This window comes from Cupressus sempervirens, chromosome 9 (genome assembly GCF_028749045.1).
Source record: "Cupressus sempervirens isolate cs-2001-9-10 chromosome 9, ASM2874904v1, whole genome shotgun sequence".
NCBI lineage: Eukaryota > Viridiplantae > Streptophyta > Pinopsida > Cupressales > Cupressaceae > Cupressus > Cupressus sempervirens.
Genome location: NC_143126.1, coordinates 361,101,563 through 361,117,584, shown reverse-complemented (window position 1 = coordinate 361,117,584; position 16,022 = coordinate 361,101,563).

The window sequence follows — 16,022 nt, the reverse complement described above, 5'->3', positions numbered from 1 at the left end:
CCTGTGATAGTGCTATCTTGTGGCCATCATAGTGTAGACTGATTCTTCCACTATGTTTTTCTCCTCTCTACTTAACTTATTAAAGTCAATACTTTTCAATCCATATGTAGTGCCTACCCTCATCCACATCTTTTCTAGACTTATTGTTATCAGACTATGTAGACTAGTTTTATGTTGATGGTTTAGTGGTGTTGTTTTGACACTATCAGATATTATGATATGGATTTAGTTGATATATGATGAGATCATTTAGACATTACATTTCATGTATGTATGATGATCATTACATTGTTTTCAGTTATTAATGATGATTAGTTAGATGGTTTATTATCTCATGTGTTTTATTATGGTTACTTACCCCATACTTGCATGTGTATGGTGTGCGTGTTTTCTTATTGTATGGCATTTCTGATGTGGTTAAGGAAGGGAGTCGTAGTCACCTACTTAGTCAGGATCTACATGATGCACCACTTCCTTTCATTGTCTCTTTAGCTTAGCATTATATATTGTATGTACATGCATGGTTTTTTTGCAGTTTGCAGGTACCGGGTATCGACTTCCCTGAATTGCCAGGATGAGCGTACCCTATTATACTATCTCAATGATAAGAGAAGGGAGATAAATTCTCAAGTCCAAATCCCAAACCTAAAAACCATTTTTCCTAGTGAGTTAGGACAAGTATCAAAGTTGAATACCCACTGAATGTGTCGGATGACGTATTTTGTGATTTTTAACCCTTTAGATTTATTTTGTATGATTTGTTCTATGATGGGTTTTCATATTTTATCTTGAAGGTCTATGGTGAATTTTCCATTAATTAAGTCTTAATAAATAGATTTAATTAATAAATTATTTATTTGAGAAAATTAATAAAATATCATGATCTTTGATATTTTGATTGTGATTAATTAAATGTGAATTATTGAGGAAAGAAATTAAATAAAAGAAAACTAAAAATTAAAATTAATAATAATTATAAAATAATAATAAAGTAATAAATAAAATAATAATAATAAAAGTTATAAAAATTAAAATGAAAGTTATAAAATTTAAATAGAAATTATTTAAAAAGTAAATTGGAGTTATAAGCTTGCATGGGAATTAACATGTGTCAACAACACGGGGGTTAGTGCATCAATTAAGCACAAGGTGTTTACAATTCTATGACTCATCAAAAAGAATTGGAAAAGACCCATGCTTAGTTGGTGACACCTTTCAGCGGTTTCAAGAAGCATTCCAAAGGTTTCTTGAGAGCTCTTTATATTCAAGCATTCATAAAAGCTTAAAAAAAAAAAGAGGTGGAGATCAATTGGAGCATTGGAGGACTCAAGAACTCTGAAGAAGGGAGGAGCTTGCTCTGCGGGTTTTCAGAGGAAGAGCGATTTATCATCAAAATCCAGGTAGATTCTTCTGATTTTTCTTATGCTATTTTTGCATCATGCATTCCTGTCTTCTTCGTGTCTTCCATATGTCTTCTGAGGAATTTTATATTTTTATGGTATGCATTCTCAATATGGGCAATTGAATTTATGTGGAAATCTTTATATGCATAGATCTAAAAAAAAAATAACGGGGCTAGGGTTTAAATTCATAGCCAAACCCATTAGATTATTTATTGAAAAAAATTTGGGATTAAAAGTTTATAAGAAAATTTTGAGAATTAGAATTTATATATATTGTGTATATGTATGTTTTTATCTGCATACATATATATATATATATATATATATGTTGTGACACAAAATTCACATATACATACATATATATATATACATGTGTATATATTTAAATGAGGAATCAAATTTAATAATCACAGTGAAAATATATATATACAAAATCGCATTGCGATTTGTATTTGCATTTTTGAAAAATGCTATAAAACTAAACATTATATATATTGACCATGGGTCAGGCGGACGTACCAACCCATCTATCTATCGTATGCAGACCCGTGTGCACGGCACCTGCACTTGGCAGAGTGTCGGCGCTGCAAGCCGCACGGCTTATGTGTGGCGACAGTGTATTAACCATTGAGTATGGTCACCGCCGGTTGTAATATGTGAAGAGCTTAACTTATAATATATGTCATCCATTGAATTTGTATAATTTGATTTTTATATTTCATTTTTTTAAAAATGCGACAATAATTATTATTTATATATGTACATATGTATGTATATATATATATATATATATTTAAATATAAATGTATATATATATATATATATGTATATATGTAATTAATAAATTTGAATTATTATTATTTGATAAAAGATTTAAGAATTCATCTTTTATAATGATGAATAATTTTATAATTTTATAATTTAACTATTAAGATTTAATTAATAGTTTTAAATTATAAAATATATAAAGTATATGAAACTTAATTAAAAGATTGGTGGGGAACGATTTCAATAAAATATTGTAATTGGAAATTGGATTTTAGACTTATAAAGGAGAACTTTTATCCATCCAAAAACAATACATGGAAAAACGTACTTCAAATTCTTTCTCTAAACTTGGAAACGTAAACTGTGACTTTTGCATTTAAGTTCAAGTTGTAAACTTAGCAAAACCAAAACATGTGTTTACATTGTGTATTCCTTATGCTATTGTTTTGGGTTTTGGGTTGACTAGTGTTGACCAGTATAGGACATCTACCAGAGGCTTGGGGGTTATGTGATTGTGATGTCATAATGATGTTTTAATCTTGATCTTTATAAACCCAACCATGGTTATGTGATGGAATGCTCTATGTATTAGTTGTGATTACTGATTGGTATAGTTGAAATTCTTATGTATGAGACACTTGACTTAACTATTATTTTTGTCATCGATCAGTTATCCTTGGTTATTTTCTCATCGCCATGATCGGACTGAGATGTGGATTTATTTTTGATGATGTCATGTTGTGACATATTTGACTCAACCATTTTTGGAGTCTTTGATTAGTGTGTTTGAGATATATTTTGGTTATTGAGAACCATTGGATACTTTTGATTATTAGTGATGCTTCGGTTGCCAATAGAGAGCTGTTATGGTCATCATTTTCTATGGATGTTTGCTCATGGAGATTTGATGCTTTTATGCATATTTGATGATTTCATTATGGATTATTTTTGTGATTTTGAGATTTATGATTCCATGAGCATTAGGGTAGGATATCTGCATGTAGTAATGGGAAGTGGCTTGCAATAGGGGCCGGGGCCCTAAGAGGCTGCCAGGGTAACTCATTGTAAGTTAGATTAATAAGTGATAACATTCACACCTAATACTAATTGAATGAACCTAAAAAGATAAGATCTTTGGTTCTCGCCCATGCCTTGAGTGCTTGTATAGGCTAGGATGGGAGTAGTGAGAACACATGGTTGTGACCTTGAATTCCATAGTATGCCTTGTCAGTATAAGAGGATACTAGTGGCCGCATGAGATCAATATGGACCTATGGAGTTTAGCTAACTACTAGGGTAACTTTTACGTGATAAATGTGATGACACTTTCCCACTTGCATAGTAGGTTCCTACATGTCATTGTATGCCTCTGGGAAGTAGATGTTAGTTTCGTGCTTGGAACCTTTGAGTTAGTATACTTTTAGGATTCCTGGACTATAGAGATTTGTGCTATGTGTTATGGATAGCCTATTTGGGACTTGAAATTATCTCTTCAGCATGGTGGGAGTGGACCACTTAGGTACCACGCCTTTGGGTGGTAGTGTATTTTCCACTCTTATCAATTGAGATTCATTGAGACATCATGGCTGATGCGTCCTTCGTGATGGTGGATATGTATCCTTTCATTTGATGATTAGCATATGTTAGATGATGTTATCTTATGCTTATATTTTCATATTAGATTACTTTCTACATATGATGTTGTATATGTTAGGAGTGACATTCCTACTATGTTAATACCAATGATCTCTTTGATAATTTGGGATGTTACGCACGGAGGGATGGCTAGGGCCCACGATGGTCTAATGATGCTATTAATGGTTGGGAGGAACCATGCACTTAGTTAATTATGTTTGATCTTTATGATGGATGTATATGTATTCTATGATGATGTATCATGTGTATCATGTGATTGTCTTTGATGTATCATGGATTAGAATAGGATGATGTACCTTATTCCACATATGTATATTCTTTTAAGCCTTCATACCCTGTGATATGTACAGTGGATGAATGAGCATTTGAAATGTAATACTTAAACATTAGACTTATCATTATTATTTCATGTGGATGTTGTACTAGATGGACTCATGTATGTTAGTTAATTTAGATGTAACTCAACGTTAAGGGATTCTTAAAGAATGTAATATGTTATGTATGTTATGTTTACTTTTTCAGATGGACATTGCTATTGCTTCTGTTATTGTGAATAAGTTATGTTTGGTATTTACTTTCATGTAAAAAAAATAAGTTACCAAACTTAGTGAAATTCTAGGTTAATTCTTTGGATCCCTTGGCAGGGCATTGCACCATACAAGTATGCATTATCTCTTATATTGTCACATATATTCTCTAGATCAAACTTAGTGGTGTGACTTACCAATCTGAATTGTCCATTGCCATCTGACTTTGTCCTCTCCTCATCTAATTCTGGAGATGCCACATTTTTTCTCATTTTTTTCTGTCCTAGTCCTCCCTATTCTATGGATTTCTTCTTTTCTTATGGCCACCTTTGTTGTATTCCTTGTATCTGCCCTAATGGTAGGTTTTGTTGGGCTTGGCTTAGCTTTCTTTTTGCATTTAGGCTAAGCAACAGGTTGTTTCTATGTTTTCCTCTTCTTAGGCACTATCTTAGGTGCTTCCTCTTCTTCCTTGGCACCTTCTTCTTCTTCAACATCTTCACCCATGCCTTGGGTTAGTGCTAGTGGTCCTTGCCCCTATTCCTCTAATTCTTCTTCTTCTGCTTGTACTGAGCCTTCACCAAAATTTTTCTTAAGCTTCTTCACTAATTTGTCCTTTTTCTTTAGTGTTGAAGTAGTCTTTAATTCCATATCCACTTTGGACCTAACAACATCATATGTGCCAAAGTGTTGGGCATTTTTGTCTACTTCTTCTACAAGTAGAGCTATTATTGCTACAGATGGTTCATCAATATTTATCTCATACCCAAGTGGTCTAAGCTATCTTATCCTTGGTATGGCTACTTTGATGTAGGTGTAGTCAATATCAACAAGAAAACAAATTTCATTTATATGCCACTCCACAAGTGAGACTAGAATCCGAAGTCTCTATTTCATTGATTTCTTGAAATCTTCAAAGTAGGTAGTCATGAGAGTCTCAAAATTTTCTCCCATTTGTTCAATGTATTCATTCACCTAGGCTACTACAGACCTATTTGTCTTCTATCTAACCTTTCCAAAAGAAGTAAATTCATTTTGTACATAAAATAATATACATATCAAAATTGCTCCAAACTTACATTGAGCTCCTTTTGTTCTTCTTGTAGCTCCCAAATTCTCATTGATCTGTTGTAGTTGTAGTTCAACCAAATCATAAGTATGATTCTTTTTAATGGTTTATAACCAACATCCACTAAAATATAGGGAACACTATTGAGTCTACTAGATTGGTAGAATTTGTGGGAAATGACTCTAACAGTAAAATCAACAAGAGGATCCTCAATAGTATCAATGGGCACTCCTTAGGGTTTTAGGCTGATCTAGGGTTGGATACCCTGTTACTCTATTAATAATCCTTTTTGATATCTTAATTGGCCTATATTCTAACCATAGACTACCATCATGAATCATACTGAGTATGATTCTAATCCATTCAGTCTTAAAAATAGTAGGGAAGTCTAGGGCACAGGTTAAGCCCTTCTTCTCAATGATTTGAAACTCTTCTTTCAAGAATCCATTTTTGCACAATTTAAAATATGCATCCCTAATTTCCATGTCTCCAATAGTACCTATCTTATATTTATAGTATCTCCTAACATCTTGAACCATTAAAACCTTAGGAGGAATTACATAGAAGGCTTTGAAAGGGTCATTTTTGTACACAACTTCAAGGATAGGTCTGAAATCGAGTTGCTTAACTTCATTTGACACTAGTTGGACTTCAAATGGCTCTTTTTCTTGGGGTTTTCTAGAACTAGAGGCCATTTGTGCAATATAGGGTTTCAACACAAAGAAATTTTGAAATTATGTAGCTTGGAACAAGTATAAATACCTTAAAATTAATGAAATTGTGTTGAATCTTTGTTGAAATTTGTTCAAATGCTTTAAACTCTGCTTGGAAATCATTCTATGCTCTTCTTTTCTTTTTCTCTTTGTTCACAATGGTGAAACATGTTTTAAAATGTGATCATATACCCTTGTTTCATAGCATTTAATGCTTAGTGCATTTACAACTATCCACTCGGCTCCTTAAGCAATTTTTCTTTACTCGACTTCCATTGTCTTTCCAATGTTGGACATATACTAGAGTTTTCCATACTTGGCTTCAATATGAATTTCCCTTCACTTGGCATTCACTACTAACTTGGTTGTAGCTAATCACTTGGCCTCTGCTAACTTTGGTAGACAACCCAGCATGTATTGAGATTTTACTCAGTATCTAAAGACAACTTTCCTTACTTGGCAACACTTGTGAAAACTTGAAGTTTTAACTTTGCATCACTATTCATGCTGATCTATCCTTTTTATTACTTACTTGTCTATAAACTAATGTATGATAAAGCATTTAAATATCAATCCCACATACCTTATTTTGCTTAGTTGGATGAGGTGTGACCACTTGACCCTTTAGGTGAAGTGATCCCTCTATTGGATGTGCTACTTCCATCTTTCTTCTTCCATGTTTTATTCATTTCTCCTCTGATGTGTTCAACATCTACCTTACCTTTTCCCTTGTTGAAATCTAAGTGTGGTGCCTTTGACCTTATTACACAATTTCTACTGATGTGTAGTATTCAAACAACTGAAGCATGTGATTTGGCTCAACCATCTACTATAGTTTCCACTAAAATGTGTTCTTATGCATTTTTCAAGGATGTGTCCATACTCTTGATAGTAGTGAAAGATCTACCTAGTGTTGTAGTCCCAATTGTAGTGATGTCCATGACTTTTGGTCTTTTCTAGTTAATTTGGTGTCCACATTGGCTTTGATCTACACTCAAAGACTCTATGTCCATACTTCTTGTAATTATATTAGTGACCTTCAAATCTTGGTGTTTTGATGATTCTTGTCCTGCGGTCATGTGCTTGATGTCCTTGCTTGTTACACTTATGACAGTGACCCATGTTCTTAGGTTTTGTCATGTTGATTAGCATTCTTGCTCCTACAAATATTAGAGGTATATCCCTTTTTACCACAAAAATGACAAGTGGGTTTAGTATTCTTACCTTTGTTACTTCTTTCTTCTACAGTCTTGGATGACTCTCCTTTTTTAGTGTTGATGTATCCTAGTCCTAAAGTGTCATTACTGGACCTTGGTGATTTTAGAAGTTGTTCAAAATACTTGATAGCTTCATTAGGTTTGTTGAAGCTTTCTACAATCTCCTTCTCTCTTTTCAAACTTGTCAACTCAGATCCATTGAATTCATGATCTTTTAAATTATGTAGTAGCTCATCATTATCTATCTTTTGATGCTCAACACATACTGTATTGCTTGACATCCTTTTCAAAATCACTCAGCATGAACTAAAGTTTACTAGTGCTTGACATCAACCAAACTTTACTCATCATCCATTGTTCTACTCAGCATACACTAGAATAGACTTTTACTATTGGAATTTACAAGTGGGAAGATTTACTTCTGAGGAGGGTGAATCAAAAGTAACAATATTTTTCCCTCTAAAACTTTTAATTAAGATCAATTACATGCATCTAACATCTTCTAATAAACATGAAAGTAAAGACATGCATGAAAATAGATAACACAAGATTTGATCACCCAGAAACCCCCCAACATGAGAAGGTAAAACTAGGGTGGGATGGCACCCACAACTTATCACTATAACAATATGTAACTGGTTAAGATTACAAATTTTGACCACCATCAATGGTCTACCCTATGAAAGGCCTACCCTATTAAAGGCTTTACATCCTATTAAAAGACATATTTAAAGGATTTACAAACACTCCCTTAGAATGTCACCTTGTTAAAGGATTTAAAACCCTATTAAGGATATATAATATGGCTACTAAACCAACCTATCATCATTGGATTTTCATTCTCCTAATACAATGGCTAGAAAGTATAGTTGAATGTGTTGATCTGATGACTTACAATCTTCAATTGCTGATTCTAGATCCTTGTTCTACCCAATCTGATCTGATATAACTCCATTTGAAGTGTTGATACTTTGTTCTGATCAACTTGATTTTGCAATGTTGTTCTTCCTCTAAGTCTTCACACCCCTTTCACTTCCTTCAAAAATTTGCTAGCATTTTCTCATGCATTCTCATACAACTCTCTTCACTCTTGAATTATGGGGTTTTGAGCTCCTTTTAAAATTTTTTAGACTCAAGGTTAGGTATGAATCTATGGTTGAGATTCATCCATCTTTCCCACTCAATTCTTTCCATTTTTCTGATTTGTTGCATGTTCTCTCCATTTTTCTTATTGGTTTCATGCTAATTACATAGGGAATGTAATAGATTCAATCTTATCTATTAGATCCTTCAAGATTCATCTTGAGTTAGCTCAAAAATAGTTTACATCTGACTTTGTGAAGACACGAACTCTTATGGTGATTCTATGTTACTCAACACTTACTGATTGCTGATGCTAGGCACATATAGGATTTTTGTCTCACACAGCTCCTATAGTAACTCTATCCTACTTAGTACATATACTGGCTTGGCATCAATTGTCACTTGGCACTTGAACTTTGCTTGATACTTGAATAACTCAACACTTATAAATATTTTGGCTCAGCACATACTGTAGCTCGACATTTATATTATACTTAGCATGAACCTTAGAATTTTCTTAAGTGTGGTGACACTCAATTGTCAAAACCAATTTGAGACCAATATTTTACTTTGTTCCAACTAATTTTCTGCACGGCTTGCACTAACTTTGCTAGACACCTATTATCCACTTGGTTAAGCTTTGCAAAAAACTTTGTGTAACTTATTCTTCTAAACTTTCTTAGTGTAATGAAACTTTGTAACCTTAAGTAGATTATCAATTCATCATGTTATCACTATCTTAACTAATTCTTGTACTCTACATAATCATAACTCAACCTTTCCTCTAGGTGTTATTGTTACATCTTTTGATCAAATCCTCTTCATCAATCAAATAAGTGATAGAACTTGAATCATATAAGTAGTTGTCTTACTAGAAAATAATAAGTTTGACATTAGTGTACACTCAAAAGTGTCCCACTCTAAACCCTTCTATCCTAATGATTCCATGAGTTTGGAATGCTTGGATGTCAGCTTAGAGCTCCCTATCCACGGAGTGAAAGAGAGTATATTTCAAGAATAAGAAGGCTCTCACATGAGCCTTAGAGATACTCTTCTTGCTAGTAAACCATGCAATGGGAGGTTCCAAAGACAAGATGCAAGGATGAAAATGTCCCAAGGAGTTCCTCAAGGATGCAATGCAAATATGGAAACTAAGCTAAGATGAGAATGTAAAATGCAGCTATGCTAAAACATGTATGAGAGTGTTACAATCCAAATATTAATCTATGTGAGATAGATTATTGCAAAATAGAAGCTAAACTAACATGCAACATGAATCTAAGCTAAAATGCTATGGTATGAGAGAATGTAGACAAGAAATAGAAGTTATCCACAAAGCTCCAAAGAAACCTATTAGAAAACTTGCATCATAACAATACTCAAAATATGGATGCTTTGAGGGGGAAAGCTCTCTCCCTTTTAAAGTCATACGGATGGTAGAGATCAAGATGGAGATGGTGGATGATCAACAATGGAATTTGAAAAGAGGAGTGATCCATGTGCACACACAAGTCAACCAATAGAATATAAGTTGACTTGTCATATAAGACAAAAGTCACAAAGCCTTTTCTTTTAATTGCAAAATAGAAAAAGGACTTTATGTGTGCATTTTAAGTGGCTTAGAAGAATGGGGGTATTTTATTTAATTAAAAGGGGACATGTTCTTTTAATCAAATAATGAACTTAGGATAGCATAGTCAAACTATAGGTTATAATCAAATAAATTGGTTATTAGCAATTTGGTCTAGGTAAATGATTAAATTAATTTAGCCAAAATGCTGAGAAGGGGACTAATAGTGTAGATGACCATTTTTAGTTGATTACATTTGCCCCTCTTTGACTAATGTGTGTTCAATCTGGGAACACATTACATCAAAGAAAACAAAAGCCAAGTAGGTAGCAATAGAAATAGATATTTGATTTCAAAAAATGAAATGCAGAAAGAGATAGAAAATCCTGAATGTATAGTCTAATAGTGGTAGTACTAAACACTAGGATAGAGATGATGTCAGAATTCAAGAAGAATACTAACACCTAGCAAAGAAAATAGATCAAGAGCAAGTGAAAAGATCAAACAAATGCTCCTAAGAAGTAGATAGTTGTAGCAATTATTGATAGACTATTTCTGCCCCTTCGAGATTGAAATCAAAATAAAGTAAGGGGATGCAGAAATTGGCTAGACATGAGAAAATTAGAATATAGAAATGTCCAAGATGACAGATAGATGATTAGAACCCAAGAATGACTATAAGAAACTAATAAAATGCCCCAGTTTGACTAGAGTTGACCTTGAAGGATATAGCATAAAAATTAGGTTAAAATGAATAGAAAGGTGATTTTAGACATGAAACAGTGAATTGAAGTAGATATGAAGTATGGAAATGATGAAGACATGAAGAAATTAAGATGCCCTAGTGATGATTCAGAGATTAGACCTCAAAAGGTCAGCTAATTGCTCAGAAGAAAGTATAATTTTTAAAAGACAGTTTTGACCATCAAGATGAACTCGGATTTGGATTTTGATCTCGAAAATAAATCCAGGACGTCGATTTTTTTTTAAGAGGTCAAAACTTTATATAATGTGATGATAAGATAGAAAAGAGATGAAGCGAAAGATTAAGAAGGTGAAAAGACATGAACAAGAAGAAAGTAAAGAAATATATGAAAGGAGTTAGCTGATATGTCTGCAAAAAGATGAAGAGAGAGCTCTCCCCATATGCAAGAATGCAATACTAAGCTAGAAAATGAACCTAAAATGCAAGCTAATATGAAAAGTGGTTTACCAACAAGAAGTTCATAACGTTTAGACTCTTAATTTCATCATTGAGCATTTATTAGGGACATTATGAGATCATACAAGCATCACTAGTATAACTATGAGGATATGAATATGATCGATATCATATTGGTATGTGGAAATCCAATCTAAGCATCAGAGACATGTAAGTCAAGATAACTACGTGATTAGATTCCCTAAGTTTAATTTAACAAGATTACACCTGTATTAAGACATAAGCTCTAGGATAAACCCCAAGTGTGATCTTGCAAAATAGTCAAGGATGATACATTTGTAAGTCAAAATGTTGAATAGGGAAAACATAAATGCTTACAACACTATAGACAAACAAAGTATACCCACAAGCAGAAATCAAGAAAACATGCCCCATGCCCCCAGTCTTCTAGTCAATGACATCTTGAAAGACTATTAGGGATGGAACATATAGTAAAGAAATCATCATAGATAGCACACAAAGTAGATAAAGATCAGGATACCTTAGTTGTTTAAGTGTTAAAGTGTGTGTGTGTAAGTCACTTGGCCATTTCTTCAAGACTTGATTCTGATAGTGAGAAATATTGCAACATCAGAGACCGTAGGTAAACTATCTAAAAAGTGTTAAAAAAAATTGATGTCAAGGTGGGGGAAGTGTTGAGAAACATTGTTTTATAAGTTTTCAAAGAAACCCTAATGCACAAGAATAACTCAATAGGATAAGTAGCTATGCCCCTGAGACAAGGACAAGAAACAATTCTAAGCCAAGAAATGTGTAGCAAAGTAGGTGATTGAGACTGATAGACATAGGTCCAAGGGTTTCAAGTAGTGCATGTTTTTAGGTTTTCACCACTTGACAAATTTTTTTCAGGACTTTTTTCAATTTTTTTGTATTTTTTGCATTTTTTATTTTTTTGGTGATACATCAAAGAACCTAGTGCTAGGTTTTCACTAAGATGATCATTTTTTTTAGGGCATTGTTCTAATTTTTAGGATTTTTTTCAAGATCGTAGATATATACAAGATAGCTAAGTAGCAAGCCTCTAAGCATATAAAATCTTCAAGTGTAGGATGTTGATAGGTTCTACAAGCTCTTCCCCTTCAGGAGTAGACAATTGATAGGCACCAGACCCAAATGCTACTGTGATAATGTAAGGACCCAACCAGTTAGGTTCAAATTTCCCTTTCTACTCTCAATGTTTCTGATTTTTTGGATTCTCTCTAAGCATGAGTTCACCTAGTTGAAACTCATGAGGGTGAACTTTCTTGTTATACTGAGTAGACATGCACTTCTAATAAGCTCTCATGTGATCAAAAGTAGCCTTATGATGTTCATCAAGAGTCTCTAATTCTTGTACTTGCATAGCTCTATGGTCCTCATTAGTTATCAACCCATGTAAGGAGACTTACAAGGAGGGGATCTTGACTTCTAATGGGAGGACAGCCTCAGAGCCATAGACTAGAGAAAAGGGTGTGGCCCCTGTAGGAGTATGAATGGTAGTTCTATAGGCCCAAAGTACTGGATTTATCTATAGGTGCCAATCTCTCCCAGACTTATGAACTGTGCAATGTAAGATTTTTAGAAATTTTTTATTGGAAGCCTCTACTTGACCATTCCCTTGAGGGTAATAAATAGAAGACCAATGTTGTTTGATGTAGAATTTCTTGCATAACTATTTGAGGTCCTTATTTTTAAACTATCCTCCATTATCAGTAATAATGGAAGAAGGAATACCATAATGACAAATGATGTGGTTCAATATGAATAGGGCAACATGTTTACCTATAATAGCAGAGAGTGGCACAACCTCGACCCATTTGGTGAAATACTTAGTGGCTGTAATGATGAACTTGTGACCACTAGATGAACTGGGGTGAATCTTGCCTACCAAGTTGAAGGCTCATTGTTGACATTTTTGATAGGACCTGGCATAACAAATAGCATCAGCTTGCATAATAGGCCAGTAATATCCCACCCTAAGCAATTTTTGAGCAAGTGCAAGGCCATTTGAATGTGCCCCACAAATGCCATCGTTGAGTTTGACAAGTGCCTTTTTAGACTCTTCTAGCTCTAAACACCTAAGTAGCATTCCGCCTAGACCCTTCTTATACAAGTCTCTAGAGACCAAGGTATAATGTGAAGTGTTGCAGAGGAGTTGGCATTTTTGGTTACACGTGAGGGTTTTAGGAATAACTTGATCACGTAGGTAAGAGAAGATAGCCATGTAGTGGGAGGAATCATGACCTACAATAGAGCAGATCACTTGGTTGTTTGAAGAATCATAGGCTAGATGACATAGTTCTTCCACCAAGAACTCAAATCGTAATTCATGCTCTTGTAGTTGGAGGATAGATACTAAGGTAGCCATAGCATGGATAGCCTTGTTTCTTGCTCTAGAAATTTGCTAGAATGTCACAAAAGTGAAATAGTTCCTTAGAGCATCTATCAACATCTTATAAGGGATCAACTTGTCATATTTTGTTTGATAGTTATTGTTCACTTGGTTTATAACAAGTTGAGAGTCTCCATAGATATGCAATTCAGTTATTCTCCATTCAAGATCCATTTTGATTCCATTTGTGAGTGCCTCATATTTTGCAATATTGTTTGTACATGGAAACGTGAGTTTGTAGGACTTCAAGATCGTATAATTGTGAGGGGAAACAAACAAAACACTTGCTTTGGCTTCATTCTGAGTATGAGACCCATCAAAAAATATCTTCCATGCCCTCTTAGTAATATACATGGTTGAGGCATCTAGAAACTCAATTTGCATAGGTGTTGTATCTTTGAGTGGAAAGTCAGCCAACTGGTTAGCTATGGCCTATCCTTTGATTGCCTTACGTTTGAAATACTAAATGTCAAATTCAAAAAGAATTATCATCCATTTAGCAAGACGACCAATAAGTGCAACTTTACTTAACAAATATTTCAAAGGATCTATCTTAGCAATCAAGTGAACTATATGCACCAACATATAATGTCGAAGCTTTTGAGAGGAAAATACTACAGCAAGGCATGCCTTCTCTATACTTGTATAGTTTATTTCATAAACTACCAAAGTTCAACTGATATAGTATATGGCTCTTTCTTTACTTGTCTCATCACTTTGGGCTAAGAGTGCTCCTAGAGAAGAATTCGTAGCTAAAATATACAGAATCAAAGGTTTTCCCAGAATGGGTGGCATCAAAACTAAAGGTTTTGCCAAGTAGCCTTTGATTTGATCTAAACTTTGTTGACAGTCACTATTCCAAATATGGGTAGATCCTTCATGTAGATTTTTATTTAAAGCTTGAGCCTTATCAGCCAATTGATAGATAAATCTTCTTATGGATTGTAGACATCCTTGTAGACTTCTAAGCTGATTGATATTCTTTGGTGGAGGCATATCCATGATAGCTTGGACTTTTTTAGGATCAACCTCAATGCCTTTTTCTGAAATGATATACCCTAGCAATTTCCCAGAAGTGACACCAAAGGCACATTTTTTTGGATTTAGCCTAAGTTGAAATTGTTCCATATGGTCCAATATATGACTAAGATCTCTAAGATTTGTGTCTCATTTTTTAGATTTAGCTAGTGTGTCATCAACATAGTCTTCCATGTTTTTATGCATCATATCATGAAAGATGGTTGTCATTGGTCTTTGATATGTAGCGCCAACATTTTTAAGCCCAAAAGGAATGACATTCTAGCAAAAGGCACCCCATGCACATGTAAAAGTTGTCTTTTCTTAGTTTTCTAGAGCTATTTGATTTGGTTATACCCATAAAATCCATCCATGAGCAAGTACATCTCATAACCCGCAGTCATGTCCACTATCATATTGATGTTTGGTAGTGGAAAGTCATCCTTGGGGCATGTTTTGTTGAGATCTCTAAAATCAGTACAAACTCATATGGATTTTCCATGCTTAGAGATAGGTACAATGTTGGAAATCCATTCTGCATAATCAATGGCCCTAATGAAGTTTGCACTTAAAAGTTTTTCTAACTCTTGCTTGACCAATAGGGCCATGTGTGGGTGTATTTATCTCAACTTCTATTTGACAAGCTTGACAACTAGTGAGATTGATAAGTGATGCATGATGAGATCTGTATGAAGCCCTGGCATATCAGAGTATGTCCATGCAAAGTTGACCTTCTTGTCTTGAAAGAATTGAGAAAATTGTGCCTTTTCTTCGTTTGGCAAGGACTGAGCTACATGAATAATCTTAGGAAATTCTATTGTACCCAAGTTGATAGGCTACATATGTTCAATGAGAACTGAAGATCTATCCTAGAAATAGCTTGGTAGACTACCAAGTACCTCATCTGTAGGTGCCTCAGGGAGGTTTTCACTATTAGATATGCCTTTATTTTTACTTTTTTGAGGATCAAACACTGCCACAATGTGGTTTTTGCCATCTGACCGCTTATTTTTTCTTTTAATTTTTTGATAGAGGTACTTGATATCTAATTCCATCATGTTAACCGCGGGTTCACTAGTGGAAGAAGTGATGGGTTCAATGGCATTCAGGTAACAAGCAATCTCATAGTCATTTTGGAAAGACTGTATTTTAGGTCTTTGATTTTGGGGAGACCAATCTATGAGATCTGAGTGAATTAGTGAGAGTGAGGTGGAAGTTTCAATGTGATTGATATGGAAGGAGTCATCTCTGGTGACTTGTGAAGTTGAGCCTATAGAGAATGTTGCAAAGGAGTCCAGCTCAAGAATAGACCTAGAGGAACTAACGTGATCCATTGAGACATGTTGTGAGTCAAACTCATCCGACCCTATACTAGATCATTTGACTACATTTGGTTGGGTTGTATAGGC